Source organism: Pteropus alecto, unplaced genomic scaffold, assembly GCF_000325575.1.
Source record: "Pteropus alecto unplaced genomic scaffold, ASM32557v1 scaffold21, whole genome shotgun sequence".
NCBI lineage: Eukaryota > Metazoa > Chordata > Mammalia > Chiroptera > Pteropodidae > Pteropus > Pteropus alecto.
The window spans coordinates 2,058,869-2,074,694 of NW_006436282.1; positions in this window are offsets into that span (position 1 = coordinate 2,058,869).

The window sequence follows — 15,826 nt, forward strand, 5'->3', positions numbered from 1 at the left end:
TATACACTTTGCTGCCTTTGCTATTAAACCATATTGTTATAATGTTAGGGAGCTATTGAAATACTAGAGTTCAATCTACAAAATAATAATAACATTACTTTAACTGCCTGTAAAATACAATTTGCTTACTATAGTGACATTCACACTGAATTGCAACACAATTTTGCATTCTACGATTTCTTAAGAACCTTAATATGCTTGCAGCTTTCACAGCTGTGATTGGTTTTAACTATACAGGTAAAATGTAAAGATAGTAGCTGTAGAGGATAAGTTCAACATAATGAACCAAACAATCTCAATGTGTAAACCACAGACAAAAGAATCAGAAACCTTTGAAAACTATCTGTGTTTTCCACCCACTTAACTTCCTTTTCAACATCACTGTTAATATCATTTTGTCAGTTGGGGGGCCTTTTTACAGATGAACTTGTGAGGCGATGTCTGGTGGAAATATCACTGCAGTAGGGTCTCAAGTGGCTGTGCAGTTACCTAGACTCTCTCTGGGGCAATCAGCCCTTCTGATAATAATTCTGAAAACTGATTCATGGTCTCTTACACCTGGAAAGGCTCTTAGAGATCATCTGATTTAGCCCTCAATCAGGAACCTGCCTGCTTCTAGCCACAAAGCAGATCTGCTTCTACTCTCATTATCTCACTTGGTTTTTGTACAGTTCTTCTTCCCGTTTAGAACCCAGAGCTATAGCAGTAGTCCGACTACCTATCCTTATGATACTTCCAAATTTTATTTCATGCCCATTACACTGAACATTGACATTCTACGGAGTAGCTCTTTTTATTTAATGTAAAGAATGGGAACTAGCAGGAAAGAAACCATACTAACCCAGAGGCACTTTACATGAGATCTAAGGCTGCACCAAGTTCCAAGACTAGCTGCCCACCACGCTGTAGATTTCTCTGGAAACTGCTAGTAAACTGGGGATTAGTCAAAGATGACAAACCATGAATTGTCCCCAATAAGAGGACTCTAAAGCCTGCTCATTCTTCAAAATCCTGTTTAAATATCCCGTCCTCTTAGCTAACTAATATTAATAATTAATATCATTTCCCCTGAGTCTCAAGCACTTTGTGTACTTCCCTACTGTAGGTAGTCATTAAGAGTCTGTCTCCTAGTGAAATTACGCAGTTTACTGAGGAAAGTGACTCTATGTTATCATTTTTGTTATCTTCAGTGCCTGGAATAGAATAGCTGTTTAATAATTGTCTGAATTTAGAAGGAAACGTCAGAAAAAAAAATAAATAACCATGAAGAAGATAGCATATTCTTTTTATTGTACATCAGGGAGCATCAGAAAAAGAATGTAAAAATGCATAAAATCTCTTCTCTTTATATGACCAGAAAAAGCGTATGAATGTAGTCAGATCATCTTAACCACTGTAGAAAACTCATTTCCGCAAACGAGGTAAGTTTACACTACCTCTGAACCTCTGACAACACTGGTCAGTGTTATTTAAATTGTTTATTATTTGTTCAGATAATTCTCAATGCCACACATTCTCCAGTAATGTTAACCAGTTGCACACTCCCAATATGTAGATGGATTGTAGGAAAGTGGAAACATTTTCTTTTGTAAATATGCTACACAGTACACAAAATTGTCATGGTAAGTCATTTTTACTAATGTCATTTGAAAAACAGATCGTCTTCAGCAGCTATTGTTTGTGGTACTTTGCTGCTGTTTTCCTCCATTCAGCATTCTGTACTGTAGTCTTCACAAAAGAACACTAGAGGGATCAGCTTCATATTTTTCAGAGCCTTTGTGTTAACCAAGCCAAGTACAATTACGGCTCTTCCCAGAAGAAGGAAAGAATAATGTTGGCAATAGGGTGTTACCACCCAGAACCACACGAAAAGCTGCAAATGTAACCAAAATGGCTTTCTCAGCTTTTATAAACCCAGAAAACTACGTGGCATTTTCTATGCCCAGAGGCAGCACTTTGGGAAATTACCTTTAGAAAACTGGTTAGAGGTCTATCCAAGCTTAGAAAAGAACCTGCAACCTGGAGAGGGATTGAGGGAATAAATAAGCAGCCTTGTTGTTTAATAAGGCTGCCAATTTTTTTTACTTCCAAAGGACAAAATCAAGTAAATGTCAAAATTGTCCCAGCTGGTAAGCACATTTAGATTTCAAACTAAAATCTTCCAAAAGGAGTAGGGTTGATAATGAGAAGGTAAGAACAACATAAATTCCTTCTTTTCAAAACAGGTTAAAAAAATAACTCGGTCATCCTTAGTCTGGACATTTTTTTCTCTTCGCTTTGCCTATGATTTTGGTGTTTATGGACACATAAGAGGGAGACTAATCAAGCTGGTGATCCAAGTCTGTCAGAATGAAGGTAACTGAATCAGATCAAATTAAAGAAAAAAAAAACAACTCTCGTCTATATTGTCACACTGTATCTTTAATTTGTCAATTTCAGAAAGACCTTGTCAGCTCCTAAACTGATTCGGTTAATGAATTACCTCATTTGCTGATCTTCTCATCCCCCTGGTACCTGTGGCTTGTCCTAATTAAAATAAAAAGCATACTGCTCTAATAATTTGATCGGGCCATTTCTCCTCTCAAAACTTTGCAATAGCTTTTAATTGCACTAAAACTTAGAATTCAATTTTAAATCGATATGAGGGCTCTAAGTCCATGTCTCAAATGTTCTCGTGTCCCTGACCCAACTGCCGGCCTCCCTGCTCTACACAGCCAGGGATGTCACTCCAGGCAGTCAATCTGCTTGACTCCAATAACATGCTGACATGATTCCCCCTTTTCTTGATTGTACCTTTCTCTTCTCCAATAAATAAACCCTCAGTCAGAGCGCAGCTGCAAAGGCCTATTTTTGTTGGCCATGCTGGGTTGTCGTTTATAGGTTTTGATCTGCAATATATCTTGTCTTGTTTCCTCTGAAATCTCTGTGCTTTCTGACTCCTCAATACGTCCACAGCATCGACGCTGAGCTGGGAGCTCCATAACAGTGGTCGGCTGTCGCACTGGAGGAGGCTGCAAAGAAGCTCAAATCTTTGTCTTTACAAGCCGAGAGTGATAGTGCAGGTTCAAAAAGTTCTGGAAAAGTGATGAGGTTCCCTTTAGCCATCCTCCTTCATCCCTCACTCCCGACTTGGTCCCTCCCTGCTCCATAAAAAATGGAAAAAGAACCCTGGCTTTTCTATATGGTAGAACTTTCCAACAAAGTCCTTCAAAAGGGATGGGTCTTGTTTCAGAGCCAAGGCATCTGCCTCCAACAGTTTGGGCTGGGTGGTGGTGGTTTTTTTTTATATACTTTTAGGCAACGTGGAAGTGTCTGGAATGGTGCCTTCGGTCCCAGTCATCCTAGGAATTACTCAGTGTTTCAGGGCCCTGAGCCAGTAACCGCCTCCCAACCTCTGCCCAGCCACCTCTGCCACGTTAGCTCCGACAGGGAGGCGGGCGAGCTGTGGGTCCAGGAAGGCCAGAGTGATAGGGTCTCCCATGCTGAGAACCGTCCACAGGGTCAACAGTAATTCACAGGCGAAAAGCACCCACCCTCCAGCCCTTATCCCTACCCCACAGAAACGTAGCAAGTGAGTCAGTTGTTCAGATCTCACTCTCATCTGGGCTCCTCGAAGTTTAAGGCGCCAAGACCCATAGAAGCAGGGCTATCGCTCACCCAAGCAGGTACCTTGGCCCAGGGTCACGCTCATCCAGATGCGGCTCTTTCTTCTAATCTGTGAGCCAAAAGAGGAGACTTTGGGAAGAATGCCTTTTATAATTTTCCTCCAGTGGTGAATACCTTATTCTAATGACTCTACCTAGAGGAGCCACCTTTTGTCAATTCCCTCCAAGGTGGCACAGCTGACCTGGCCTTTCGGAGTGAGGTAGATCTTCACACACCGAAATGATTGTCTTTTTTTTTTTTTTTGAAATTTGGGAGGTGGCACACTGGCCCCAGCTCTGGTGTTTGAGCCATCTCCTTTGCAGCTATCAGGCTGGTAGTTTTTCCCTAATCACAGGCTCCCCCAGCTAGAAGAGGAAGACTTGAAACGTGCACATCAGTGAGTTTGAATTCCCAACGAAATTAAGCAAGAAAAAAGAAAGTGAAACTTCGTTAGGCTGTGTGGCTTCTGCTAGAAAAATGGGTCTCTGTGGTTCTAGGCAAACTGACTAGGTTTCTTGTTCCAATCAGCTTTACTGATTTATGTAAATCACTACTCCCTAACCAGGAGGTTATAATGTCCTTCTTACACACACACACACACACACACACACACACACACACACACACACAGAGAGAGAGTTTACTGTGAAGGAGAATCAGGCTGGGTTAGATTCTTGCTTGCCGCTAACGCATATGACTTGGACATGTTATTATCCATGAATCTTAATAAGTTCATCTATAAAATGGGGTAGAAGTGATATCAACCCCACTCCCCCCGTATGGTCTAACCCTACTTTTCTAATATTTTAACATGGGTGTTCCACAGTCTCCCTTGGTAATCTAATTTATTCAATCATCCTTTCTGTTCATGATGTAATCTTCTTATGGGAAAGGACCTCATCTGTTGTGTTGCTTTGTATCATCAATACCTAAAAACATGTTGGTACAACAAGCATTGGTTGAATTAATGAATGTCAGAAAATCCTACCTAGTCTCCAGTCTCACCTCTGCCACAAACAAGCCGTTAAGTAACCCCGAACATGTCATCTGAGCTGCTTTGGCTATAGTCTCTTCATCTGTAAAATAAAGTGTTTGCAGTACAAAGACTTGGGTTCTCCAAGACACTTTCTCAGTTAGATTATTGCTACCTCCGGTTCTTTTCTCTGCTGAATTGCTATCATCTCAGGTACATCTCACATCCAAATGGCATCCCGTGGTGATTCAGAATGCAGGCTTCTAAGCCAGACTGCTTGGGTTTGAATCCCAGCCTTCCCACTAACAAGCTCTGGGATTTGGGGCAAGCTCTTCAACTTTGCTAAGCCTATTTCCTTATCTTTAGAATATAAATAATAATAGTACTATGTCAGGGAGCTGTTGGGATAAGTAAGTGACTAAATTCATGTGAAGAATTAGAAAAGTGTGTGATAAATAGTAGGCACTCAATCAAAGTTCACTGTAATTATCTGACTGTCATTCTCATATTTTGAATTTAGATAATATGGCTGGCATTTGGGAATTTCAAATAGTATTTTTGTTTTTATTTCAAACTTTTCTCTTTTTGATCAGTGGTAGTCTAAATTCTACATACAGCAGTCTACCTGGGTATCAGGTATAAGAATGATAAAAAAAATAATCCTGGATGCACTATCCATCCTATTTATCAAGAACATGACTAATAGTATTTTCTAAAATTTACAGTGTAGTGTGTCCTTATGTTCATTCTAAGCCATAAATCAAAGGATTTCAATGAAAGTCAGTGTATCTTGACCTCCACATCTTTATCTCTCATGAGGAAGTTTTTATTTTCCTACATTTAAGATCAGTTTTATTATTTTCTTCATTAAAGATATTAGGAGTGAAGAAACAGGGACAAAATTACATTGCTTATTCCTAAAGTTTTTATCATTACTATTATTAATCTAGCTCCGGTCAAAGTGCCAGAACATAATTTACCTTTGGTGGAACATGGTCATCTTGCTATTCTAAGCACCATTTGTGAAGATAGAAGTTGAAAGAGCTGTGAACTATGGATAACCCATAAATTTCTAAATGGTTGTTAACATTATTATTTTTCTCACAATTATTTTAAAAAAAAACAGATTTATTTGGAAAGGCTCAGAACAATGAAATAAATACAGTACTGATTTCAAATGCAAATGTCATGTCATCTCTAAATGAGTCAACCTTCAAAAGACAATGATAAACCAACCAGATAATTTCTGTGTGTCAAGGAGTTTTAAAGGTGATAGCTAGTAAATTGAAGTACACATCAAAGTTTCTCAAATAAAAATGTTAAATATAAGTTACTTCTTCATACATATCTAAAACCTGTCAAGTACAGGGGAAAATAATCTGTCCCACCCCCACCCATTAACTGAACAGATCACAGAAATAACTGGCATCTTCCCACCTCCAGGAGTGTCCCCAAGCTAGAGTGGCAGCTCCAGCTACGTGGGCGTGTCTCTGAGTTCCATCCCCTCCAGCACCAATCAGGACAGGGCTGCAGCACGTTCAGATCCATGTGGTAACGCCCAGGATGCTGCAGAATGCCAGATTTAAAGGCATTGCTGGGTCTGTCAAGGCTCTAGGCTGTTAAGTTCTAGGTTACTGGTCATCTCAGCCAAGGACAAGGCGTGATTTACGAATGCATGTGCTCACCTTGTGGAAATGCACTTAGAGCAGTATCCCGAAAACACTGAACTTCAGCAGGCAAGCAAGCAGGATCTTGGACTTTAAGGTGTGGGTGTTTAAGTTAACGATGACGCCCATTTTCACTAGCTCCTGGAGCCTAAGCCCCCCAAGTTACATGTGTCTTACATATTTTGAAAAGAGATTGATGCTACCTGTTATTAATTTATGAAGTGAGTGGGCTGAGAATTAAGGAGGCGGAAAAATCGTGTCATGCAAATGATTTTTCCTCCCCCTATGGATCAGAACCTTAATCATATAATAAATATTCTTATTCCCCATGTGGATGATGCAGGTGATTTAAATTTCACAAGGGCATGTAAAATTCAATATGCATTTCTCCATTCCCAGGCGAAAGGGCTTTTGAGTAAACTATTGCCTTTTCATTGAAATTTATCTTTACCAATGATAGCCACGTAAACCAGGTAGCCGGAAATTAGAAGCGGCCCAGTTATTTGTTAGCACCCTTCTCTCTTAAGCCAGAATCCATGTGCTGTGCCTTTAAGGCAGGGGGGCTTGCTCTCAACTCCGGGCTGAACTCTGCCCTCCCTGGGCTGTGAGTCAGACTCTGCAGGCTCAGACAAATGGAATCTGCCCCTGTGAGATCCCACAGGCTTCCACAGCAGCTAGAAGACATCAGAATGCCCGAGGGGGATATTTTCCCTGCTGACCCAACCCCCCAGCTCAGAGGCCACTTGTATTCTCTACTGAAACAGCCAGAATGTCCTAAAAGCCTGTGCAAATTAAAAAGTGTAATTCATGACCCAAGCAAAACTTGTCCTTCCCCCCATCTTCTAAGGACCACCTGGGTAAAACATAGAAATGGGCTAATGCCAGATTCAGGGCGGAGGTAGAGGGACCACAGCCAACTCTTTTCAGTCTTTCCACAGTATCTCTCTCTCTCTCTCTCTCCCTCTCTCTGTCACACACACACACACACACACACACACACACACACACACACACACACCCGTACTGTAAATCATTGTCTCGGGTTTGATGAAAACAATATTTCAAGACAGAGAGGAGACAAGATATTATGCCAGGGACTGCAGTTCTCCTCCACAAAAGGGGTGTGTGTGAGAGAGAGAGACTTTTAACGACTTCTTAGATTGTTTTTTGTAATAGTGTAATCTTCTTTACTTAATCCTATTAATTAGCAACAAATTTATCCACTGATCAAACAATAAAATGGGGTGGGGGGGAGAGAGAGAGTAAGAAAAGAAGGAGGAGGGGGAAGAAGAGGAGGAGGAGGGACAGAAGGAGAAAGGAGGAGGAAGGAAAAAAGGAAAGGGCAGAGGGACAGGGACAAGGGAAGGAGAGGGGGGAGAGGGAGAGGGAGAACGAGCTCACGATGATAAATTGAAAGAACAATCAAAACAAAGTTCCTTCTCCCTTCCTCCCACATCTCTAGATTTTGGGGCAGCCTCCAACTCACTAACATTCCCAAGGGCAAGCTTTAAAGAAATGCTCAAAAGGCCCACAAAACTCAATGCCTGGACACACTGAAAACTTTCCAAGATAACAGTCCTGGATGGCAGCCCTAAAACTAGGCCACAGAGCTGGAGTCGCCTACGACCATGGAGGCTCTGAAGAAGACGTCCGTGGCACCTGAGCGGTTCTCTCTCCCTCCCAGGCCCCCAGCACGGGTAGTGGGGTAGCTGTCTCTGTCCTATTTGTTCAAATGTGCATAATAGTATCAGAAGAAAAATAAAAAGGAATAGTTCCTTTAAATACAAAGAACCAGTAGATGTCAACACAGATTAAGTGAAATAAGACTTTATTTTGCATCCAAAATTGAAGAAATGAGATAGATTGTTTACCTAAGTAAAGTGTTTTCCTGAAAGCAGAAATTACAGTTTACTTAAGCTCTGGTTTATAAGTTTAGTGCAGTATTGGCTTGTAAACCGGTGTTGATATTTACTTGGTTCGCGTTCTGTAACAGTATTTTGACTTAAGTTTGAAAGACCAAGATGGCAATTAAAGATCTGCTACTAATTTATTCTTAATTAAAGATGCAATCCAAGAAGTAACAACTGTTTGACGTTTTTTTTTGTAAAAGTGTGAACTTCTTTAGTAAATCTTGTTAACTGAGCAACAAATTTATCCACTGATCAAACCTATTTTCAAAGAGATAATTATACAAAAAGATTCAAAAAAACATTGCAATGTACTATTGATTTTATTTCCCTCCTGAGGAGATTTCCATGGGTTTCCTCTATCCTATCAGTACTTCAGCCTAGAATTCAAAGCCCTTAATGATCTGATTACAAACTGTCTTTTATTTTTTCTTTATTTCCCCTCCTATTAATGTCCTTATGAACTTGGAGCCAGCTAAATTCACCTACTTATCTCCCTACAGCTCCCCTCATGTTATTTCCTTTTTCTGGAATGACTCCCTAACCCCCACCCTCTGCCCGCTTCAACCTACTCATCCTTCAAGGTCTAACAAATACTGCCATCTATTTAAATTCCTCCAACTGGGTTTTTATATACAGATGGTTGATGTATATAAACCATCCGTTGTGGCTGCTTATATTTCTTATGCTTCTCAGTACATGACATTTCCTGTGTCTTATTCATTCTCATACCCCCCACACACTATACCTAACATTACCCCCATTACAAAAAAAACAGTAATTCCCTGACACCCTCCCCACACAAATGAGTAAAATGAAAGCACCGGAGCAACAATTAAAATTTTTTTCTCAATCATCTGCTAACATCAGCTGCCTTTAGTGTATGCAGATATTGATGTGTAACAAAGCAAAACTTTAGGTCTCAAGCACACAAAACTGTCATGTAAAATAAACAACTTGAATAATCATATCAAGCCAGATTCCCAGAAACCCTTCTCACTCTGGGTCTCCAGATCACCACCACACCGTGCAACTGTGGGGATGTGCCTCGGAAAATTGAATTGACCAAATGTGTCCATTTGTCTGATTTGGTTTGCCTAATCAATACAAAACAGATTTACTACAAGGACCAAAAATGTTCTTGTCCATCCCTCTAAAAATCCTGGACCTTAATTTGTTTTCATAGGATCGGCTACTTGCAGTCTTCTTTATTTTTCAGAATCTTCCGTGTGGCTTATAAAGCACCTCACCAAGTTGCCTAAAGGTGGATATTAATTTACTCACGGGAACTGAACTGTTTTCCCTTTAATTAAACACTGTCTTCTCAGCCCTATTATGTGCTTTTCAAAAGAAAAAGACAAAACAAAACAACAAAACAAAACAAAATCCCTCTATTTGCTGAAAGGGGTTGAGGACTTTTATGAAGCATTTCAACTGATTTGTCAAGAAAGCAATATGCAGTACAGCTGTTCTCTACCCCTAAAGCTGGCCTCTCAGATTTCTTCCAGTGCCTTTCTTCCAACCTCTCTCCCCACCTTCAGGCATACTTTCCATCTCTGTTATTGCTCTTTCTTGCTTGCTTGCTTTCTGCCTGCACCCTTTCCCTCCCGGCTCCTCCTTACTAGCATGTCCCAGAGAGAGGAGGCAGGGGTGTGAGGGAGAGCACAGTCACTCTGGCACATGCACTATCCTTAAGGAACATGAGAAGAATTCACTAATAATCACTAAAACACAACCAAAGTATTAAACACAGAAGAGACAGAAATATCCAAACAGCTCAAAATGACACACAAATTATCCTGCTCTTTATGAGGTTAAAAAGAAAAGTACACTGCTTGGGAAAAATAATATATATCTCAGAAACTTCTACAGATATAAATTGATGTGTTTCAAAAGTCTAGTATTTCCTGCACAAAATTCAGAATTTAGAATTTATTTTCCATATTCCTAACCAAAAGAACCACTAAGTCCAAGAGAAATTTGCTTAACTTCAGAACATTTCATGGCTTAGAATATTCTTCTTCAAGAGTATTACCTGTTTTATGCTCTTTTTCAGGAGTAAATTAAGAAAATAAATCAAACACAATCCTCAGCCTCTCACAAATGAAAACAAAAATGCTTGATCTACAAGTGTAAGTGAGTACATTTGGTTCAAGATAGCAAATAGGGGTCAGAATGAAGTGATGGTGGCCTCCTTTCGGAGTTTATAGGTTTTACTGGCCTTCGCAAGTGTCAAGGGTTCACAGAATTGTATCCTAAGCTAGAGAACAGAGATGGCAATAGACATGGTGTCTGTCTTCTTTATTAAATGTAATCTATTTCCCACGCTTTTATATATTCATTTAACTCAATAGTTATTCAGTGTTTATAACATTGTAGGCACTGTTCAGGTTCTGGAGAGATAGCAAAGAACAAAAGAAACAAAATTCCTGTTCTCATGAACCTTACTTTCTTGTGGGGGAAGATATACAAGAGAAAAATAAACAAATAGATAAATTATGACAGATGGTGATAAGCACTGACAGTGGGAACTGTTGCTGCTTTAAGTAGGTTAGTTTAAACACACACAGAGAGAGAAGATGACCTTTGAGCAGAAGCCTAAAGAGAAAGAATTTGAATAACTTTGGGAAGACTGTTGCAGGCAGAGAAATAAGCAAGTGCAAAAGCTCTGACATACGGGCATGTCTAGTATGTTTCAGGATCAATGTAGGGACCAATGAAACCAGAGCATAGTAAGTAAGGAGAAGAGAAGTCTGAGGCAAGAAAGATCAAAAGGGAGACAGTACACATCCTATAGACCAGTGGTCTCCAACCTTTTTGGCACCCTGGACCGGTGCTCCTATGAGAATCTAATGCCTGATGAACTGAAGTGGAGCTGAAGTGGTGATGCTAGCACTAGGGAGTGGCTGTAAATCCAGATGAAGCTTTGCTTGCTCGCCAACTGCTCACCTCCCGCTGTGCGGCCTGATTCATAACAGTCCACAGACCAGTACCGGGGTCCGTGGCCCGGGGGTTGGGGGACCCCTGCTGTAAAGGCCAGTCAGCAGTCATCAAATAAATGGACTTTGGATCTTATACTGGATTAGATGGGAAGATTTTGGATGGCTTTGAACAAAGAAGAGACTGACCTTAAATCTTTTAAAAAGATCGTCTGGCTGCTGTGTGTAGAATAAACTAAAATAGTAGTGGTAAATGCGGTAATAAGTAATGACGTACCTTGAAGATAGAGTTGCCAGGATTTAATAGATAAATTGATGCAGAGGATGGAAGGCAGTGGGGACAGTAAAAGAAAGAAGTAAGATGATTCCAAGGTTCTTGGCCTGAACAATTAGAAAGAGAGAATTGCCACTTACTATGATATAGGCACAATGATGTCAAGAGAGGGGATTTCTTCCCTCCCTCCTTCCTTCCTTCCTTCCTTCCATCCTTCCTTCCTTCCTTCCTTCCTTCCTTCCTTCCTTCCTTCCCTCCTTCCCATATTTCTTTTTGTCTTTTCTTTTTTTAATGAAAGAAATTACACTATAATTGTATTCTGATGCGAATGATCCAATATAGAAAGAAAAAAAAAATGAGGATGCTAAAGAATGAGCAAACAATTGCTGGAGTGATGTCCTTGAGTAGGAAAGAGAGGGTGGTTTGGTTCGTCCACAGTAACGGAAGTAAAGATAGAACTACGGATGCGTTAGTAGAGATGGTGGTGGGAAGTTGTGGAAATTTTCTTCCATTTGGTTCTACTTTCTCAGATGTTCAATGGAAGGTTAGGACAATGAGTATTTCCCATTATCCTTCCCTGACCCAGTTGCCACCGCTTCACCACCATCCAAACCCTCCACTGTGCCCTCTGGAATAGCTTATCCATAACCAGCAAGCTCTCCGCTTGCCAGTTATTCAATGTTTTCTTACAGTCCACACCTCCCCTTCTATACTTGGATCTACGATCCTGGGGCTGGGAGATTGCAAACATATTTTTGCAGGCTCCCTGCCAAGTGGCTTCTTCCTGCCAATAGAAGACAGTGGGGAACAGAAGGTGAAAGGGAGGAAACAGTTTCCTGCTTCTGGCTCTGACGGCATGGTCGTCGTTGGAAACTGTGGTAGTGGCAGTAGGAATCAGAGCATTCTGGACTCCGGCAGCCCAAACAGGGCAGTACTGTACGCAGTGGCTCTAGTCCTGGTTGAGATGGACGGTTTCTGCAGTAGCACACAGCAAGGGCCGGCTTACGGGCGTTAGCAGCTTCTGATCTGTGAGAATCTCCTTCTCCCTTTTTCCTTCTCAGCCCCCTGATCTCTCTCCTTTTGTTCCTCCAGTCCTGCCAAAAGTGTTGTAACCAATTCCCTAAAGTAAATTTCCACAGTATAAAAGACATACAAAACCAATACCCTCAACCCTCTTTTCAAGGATTTCCTCCATCTTTCTGCCTTAATTAAAATGTATCTCTCCTGCAATGGCACTTTTTCCTGCAACACGCTCGTAGGTCACTGTTTATTACCTCATGTCCCAACTATTCTAGGGCCAAGAGGTAGTATTAATACCCCCTTCTCTCCCTACTGCTCCTTTCATATCATTCTCTCAACCCGTCTTCTCAAATCCTGCTCATTTAGACCAATTTCGACTGACTATACTCTTAGCTTTAACTATCCCATTTTTACCCAAGCCACCACCTTGTTATTCCCTTCCTTTAATCAAAGATTTTAACATCCAGTCCCCAACTTGGTTTTTATCCAAGCCTCATTGAAAGCCTAAGTGATCTCCATGCACACATGGATGACCTATTGACCCACCCAACATCCTCAGCTTCAGCTTCTTGTCCTCTTCCAGGTTCATCTCCACTCCAAACGGCTCCAATGTCTTCACCTCTATTTTACCTGTTCCATAACTAAAATCACTTATTCTCATACCACCTTTTTACTCACAAACTCTCCTATGTTTAGCGTACTTGATTGGGTACCACTTGGCCTTCGTTTAACCTCATGGCACGTCCCGTGTATCGATCCCTGTATTTTCTCCTGTTTAATTAACACTTTCCTTTCCTCGTTTCCCTCCTGAGATAACCTCATTTCATGACTCATTATTTGAATAACACTGTTGTCAATATCTTAATTCTCCTGCTATACTAACTTTTCACCATGTATGTCCAGCAAAACCCCAATTTTGAGTTATCCAGCTCTTTCTTCATGCCTGTACCTGAGTAGCTAAACATAGCTAAGAAAAAAAGAATCACATAACATGGCAGATTGGTTTGGTCTTTTATATCTTCAAAAGCCCAGTCTCAAACAGGCTATGAACCTAAGCAGTCTAGCTATCTTATATTGATCTCTGGTCTATACTCTCTCACTTTCTCCAATGACTTTTTCATGGTGTTTTTTTATTTTTTTAATTCTTCTTAAATCTTTAACCCTTTCTTCAGCCCCTTTGCTCTCAGCACAAGGTGATCTCATATATTAATTCATAGAGAAAATAGATGTCATAATAGGGCTCTCTTAAACTTTTTGATAGCAAATGCACAAATCCATCTCTACCTGCTCATCATTCTTTCTTCCTGTTACAATAATAGAGCCGTTTTGTAAACTTATTTTAGACAAATCTCTACCTTTCTTCTTTAATTCTAATTCTTCACTAATTCTCAGAAACCTACCACTCTTTATTAATGTTTCTCTCTGTTTTTCATCTGGAGACTTCTCAGTAACTTCTCTTTTCCTTTATTTTTTAATTGGAATAAAATTCACATAACATAAAATTAACTACTTTAACATATACAACTGAGCGACATTTAGTACATTCACAATGTTGGACAACCCTCACATCTATCTAGTTTCAAATATTTCATCACTCCAAAAGGAAACCCCATATCTATTAAGCAATCATTTCCCACTTCTCCTTCCCTATGGCCCTTGGAAACCACTAACCTGCTAACTATCTCTATGGATTTACCTATTCTGGATATATTATATAAATAGAATCATGCAATATGTGACTTTTGTGCCTGGCTTCTTTCACTTAGCATCGTATTTTCCAAGTTCACTCATGTTATAGTATATATCTACTTGTTCCTTTTTATGACTAAATAATATTTATTACAAAGATGTACCACGTTTTGTTTATCCGTTCATCAGTTGATGGACATTTGGATTGTTTCCACCTTTTGACTACTGTGAACTACGCTGCTACAAACATTTGTGTATAAGTTTTTGTTTGAAGGCCTCTTTTCAATTCTTCTGGATGTATACCTAAGTGCTGAATTGCTAGGTCGTATGGTAATTCTACTACATTTAACATTTTGAGGAACTATCAAACCATTTTCCACAGCGGCTTCTCATCAACTTTAGAACATGCTTATGTCTTTCCAATTAAAAAAAAAAAAAATCTGAACCCTATGCCATTCTTCAGTTACTGATCTTTTTAACTCCTCTCAGAACAACTTGTGGGAAAAAGTTGTTTATAGGCCCATCCTTCTTGCTGCTACCATTAAATGCTGGCGCTCCTCCAGAGCGCCAACTTTTCTTTTCTCTGTGTTGTTTCCTCCATTGATTCTGGCCTCCCTCCAATCTGTTCTCCAGATTGAAAGCAGTGTGACCTTTTCAAAATGCAACTCTGATCGTGCCACCCTTGTTTCAAGCAATCAAAAACATTTCTGTTCCTCTCGAGTAAGACAAAAATCCCTAACTTACCTGACCCTGTATGGTCTGACTTTACTCTTCTTTGGCCATTTCTCTCACTAGGTGCTTTGTCACTCTAGAAACCCAGCCTTGTGCCCTTCTTTCCACCGTAAGCCTTTGTTCTCGTCATTTTCTCCTCCTGGCCTATACCTTTCTCTACCCCCATATTTTCACTTGTTAATGTCTATTCTTCAACACCTTTTCTGTGAAGCCATCCTTGATTTCTATGAATTGGTAAAAGCCTTATAAGCTCTTACAGCACTGTTGTCTTAGTCAGTTCAAGCTGTTATAATTAAAATGCCATAGACTAGTGCCTTAAACAACAAACATTATCTCTCACAGTTCTGGGGGGCTCAGAAGTCCAAAATCAAGGTACTGGCATCTGGTGAGATCTGGTATCTGGTGCGATCTCGCTTTCCGGCTAATAGATAGCCACCCCTCTCACTGTTATCTTCACATAGCTGAGAGTAGAGAGAGAGGAAGCAAGCTCTCTGTGTCTATTCTTATGAGGAACTAACCTGATTGATGAGGCCTCTACTCTCATGACTGAATTACCTTCCAAAAGCCCCATCTCTAAATACCGCCGCATGGGGGGTTAGGCTGCAACATATGAATTTTGAAGGGACGTAGTCCATATCAATAGTAATAGGCTAAAATTTAATACTCCAAATTCATATGCTGAAGTCCTAAGTAAGTCAGAATGTGACTATATTTGGAGGTAAGTTTCTTAAAGAGGAAATTATGGTAAAATAAGATCCTAAGGATTGGACTTAATTCAATATAACAGTTGTCCTTATAAGAAGAGGAGATTAGGACAAGACAACAGACAGACCAAGGGGCAACCACATGAGAACACAGTTAGAAGCTTGCCATCTTCAAGCAAAGGAAAGAAGCTTCAGAAGAAACCAAAATTCCTGGTACCTTGACCTTCAACTTCTATCCTCCGGAACTGTGAGAAAATAAATTTTGTTGTTTAAGCC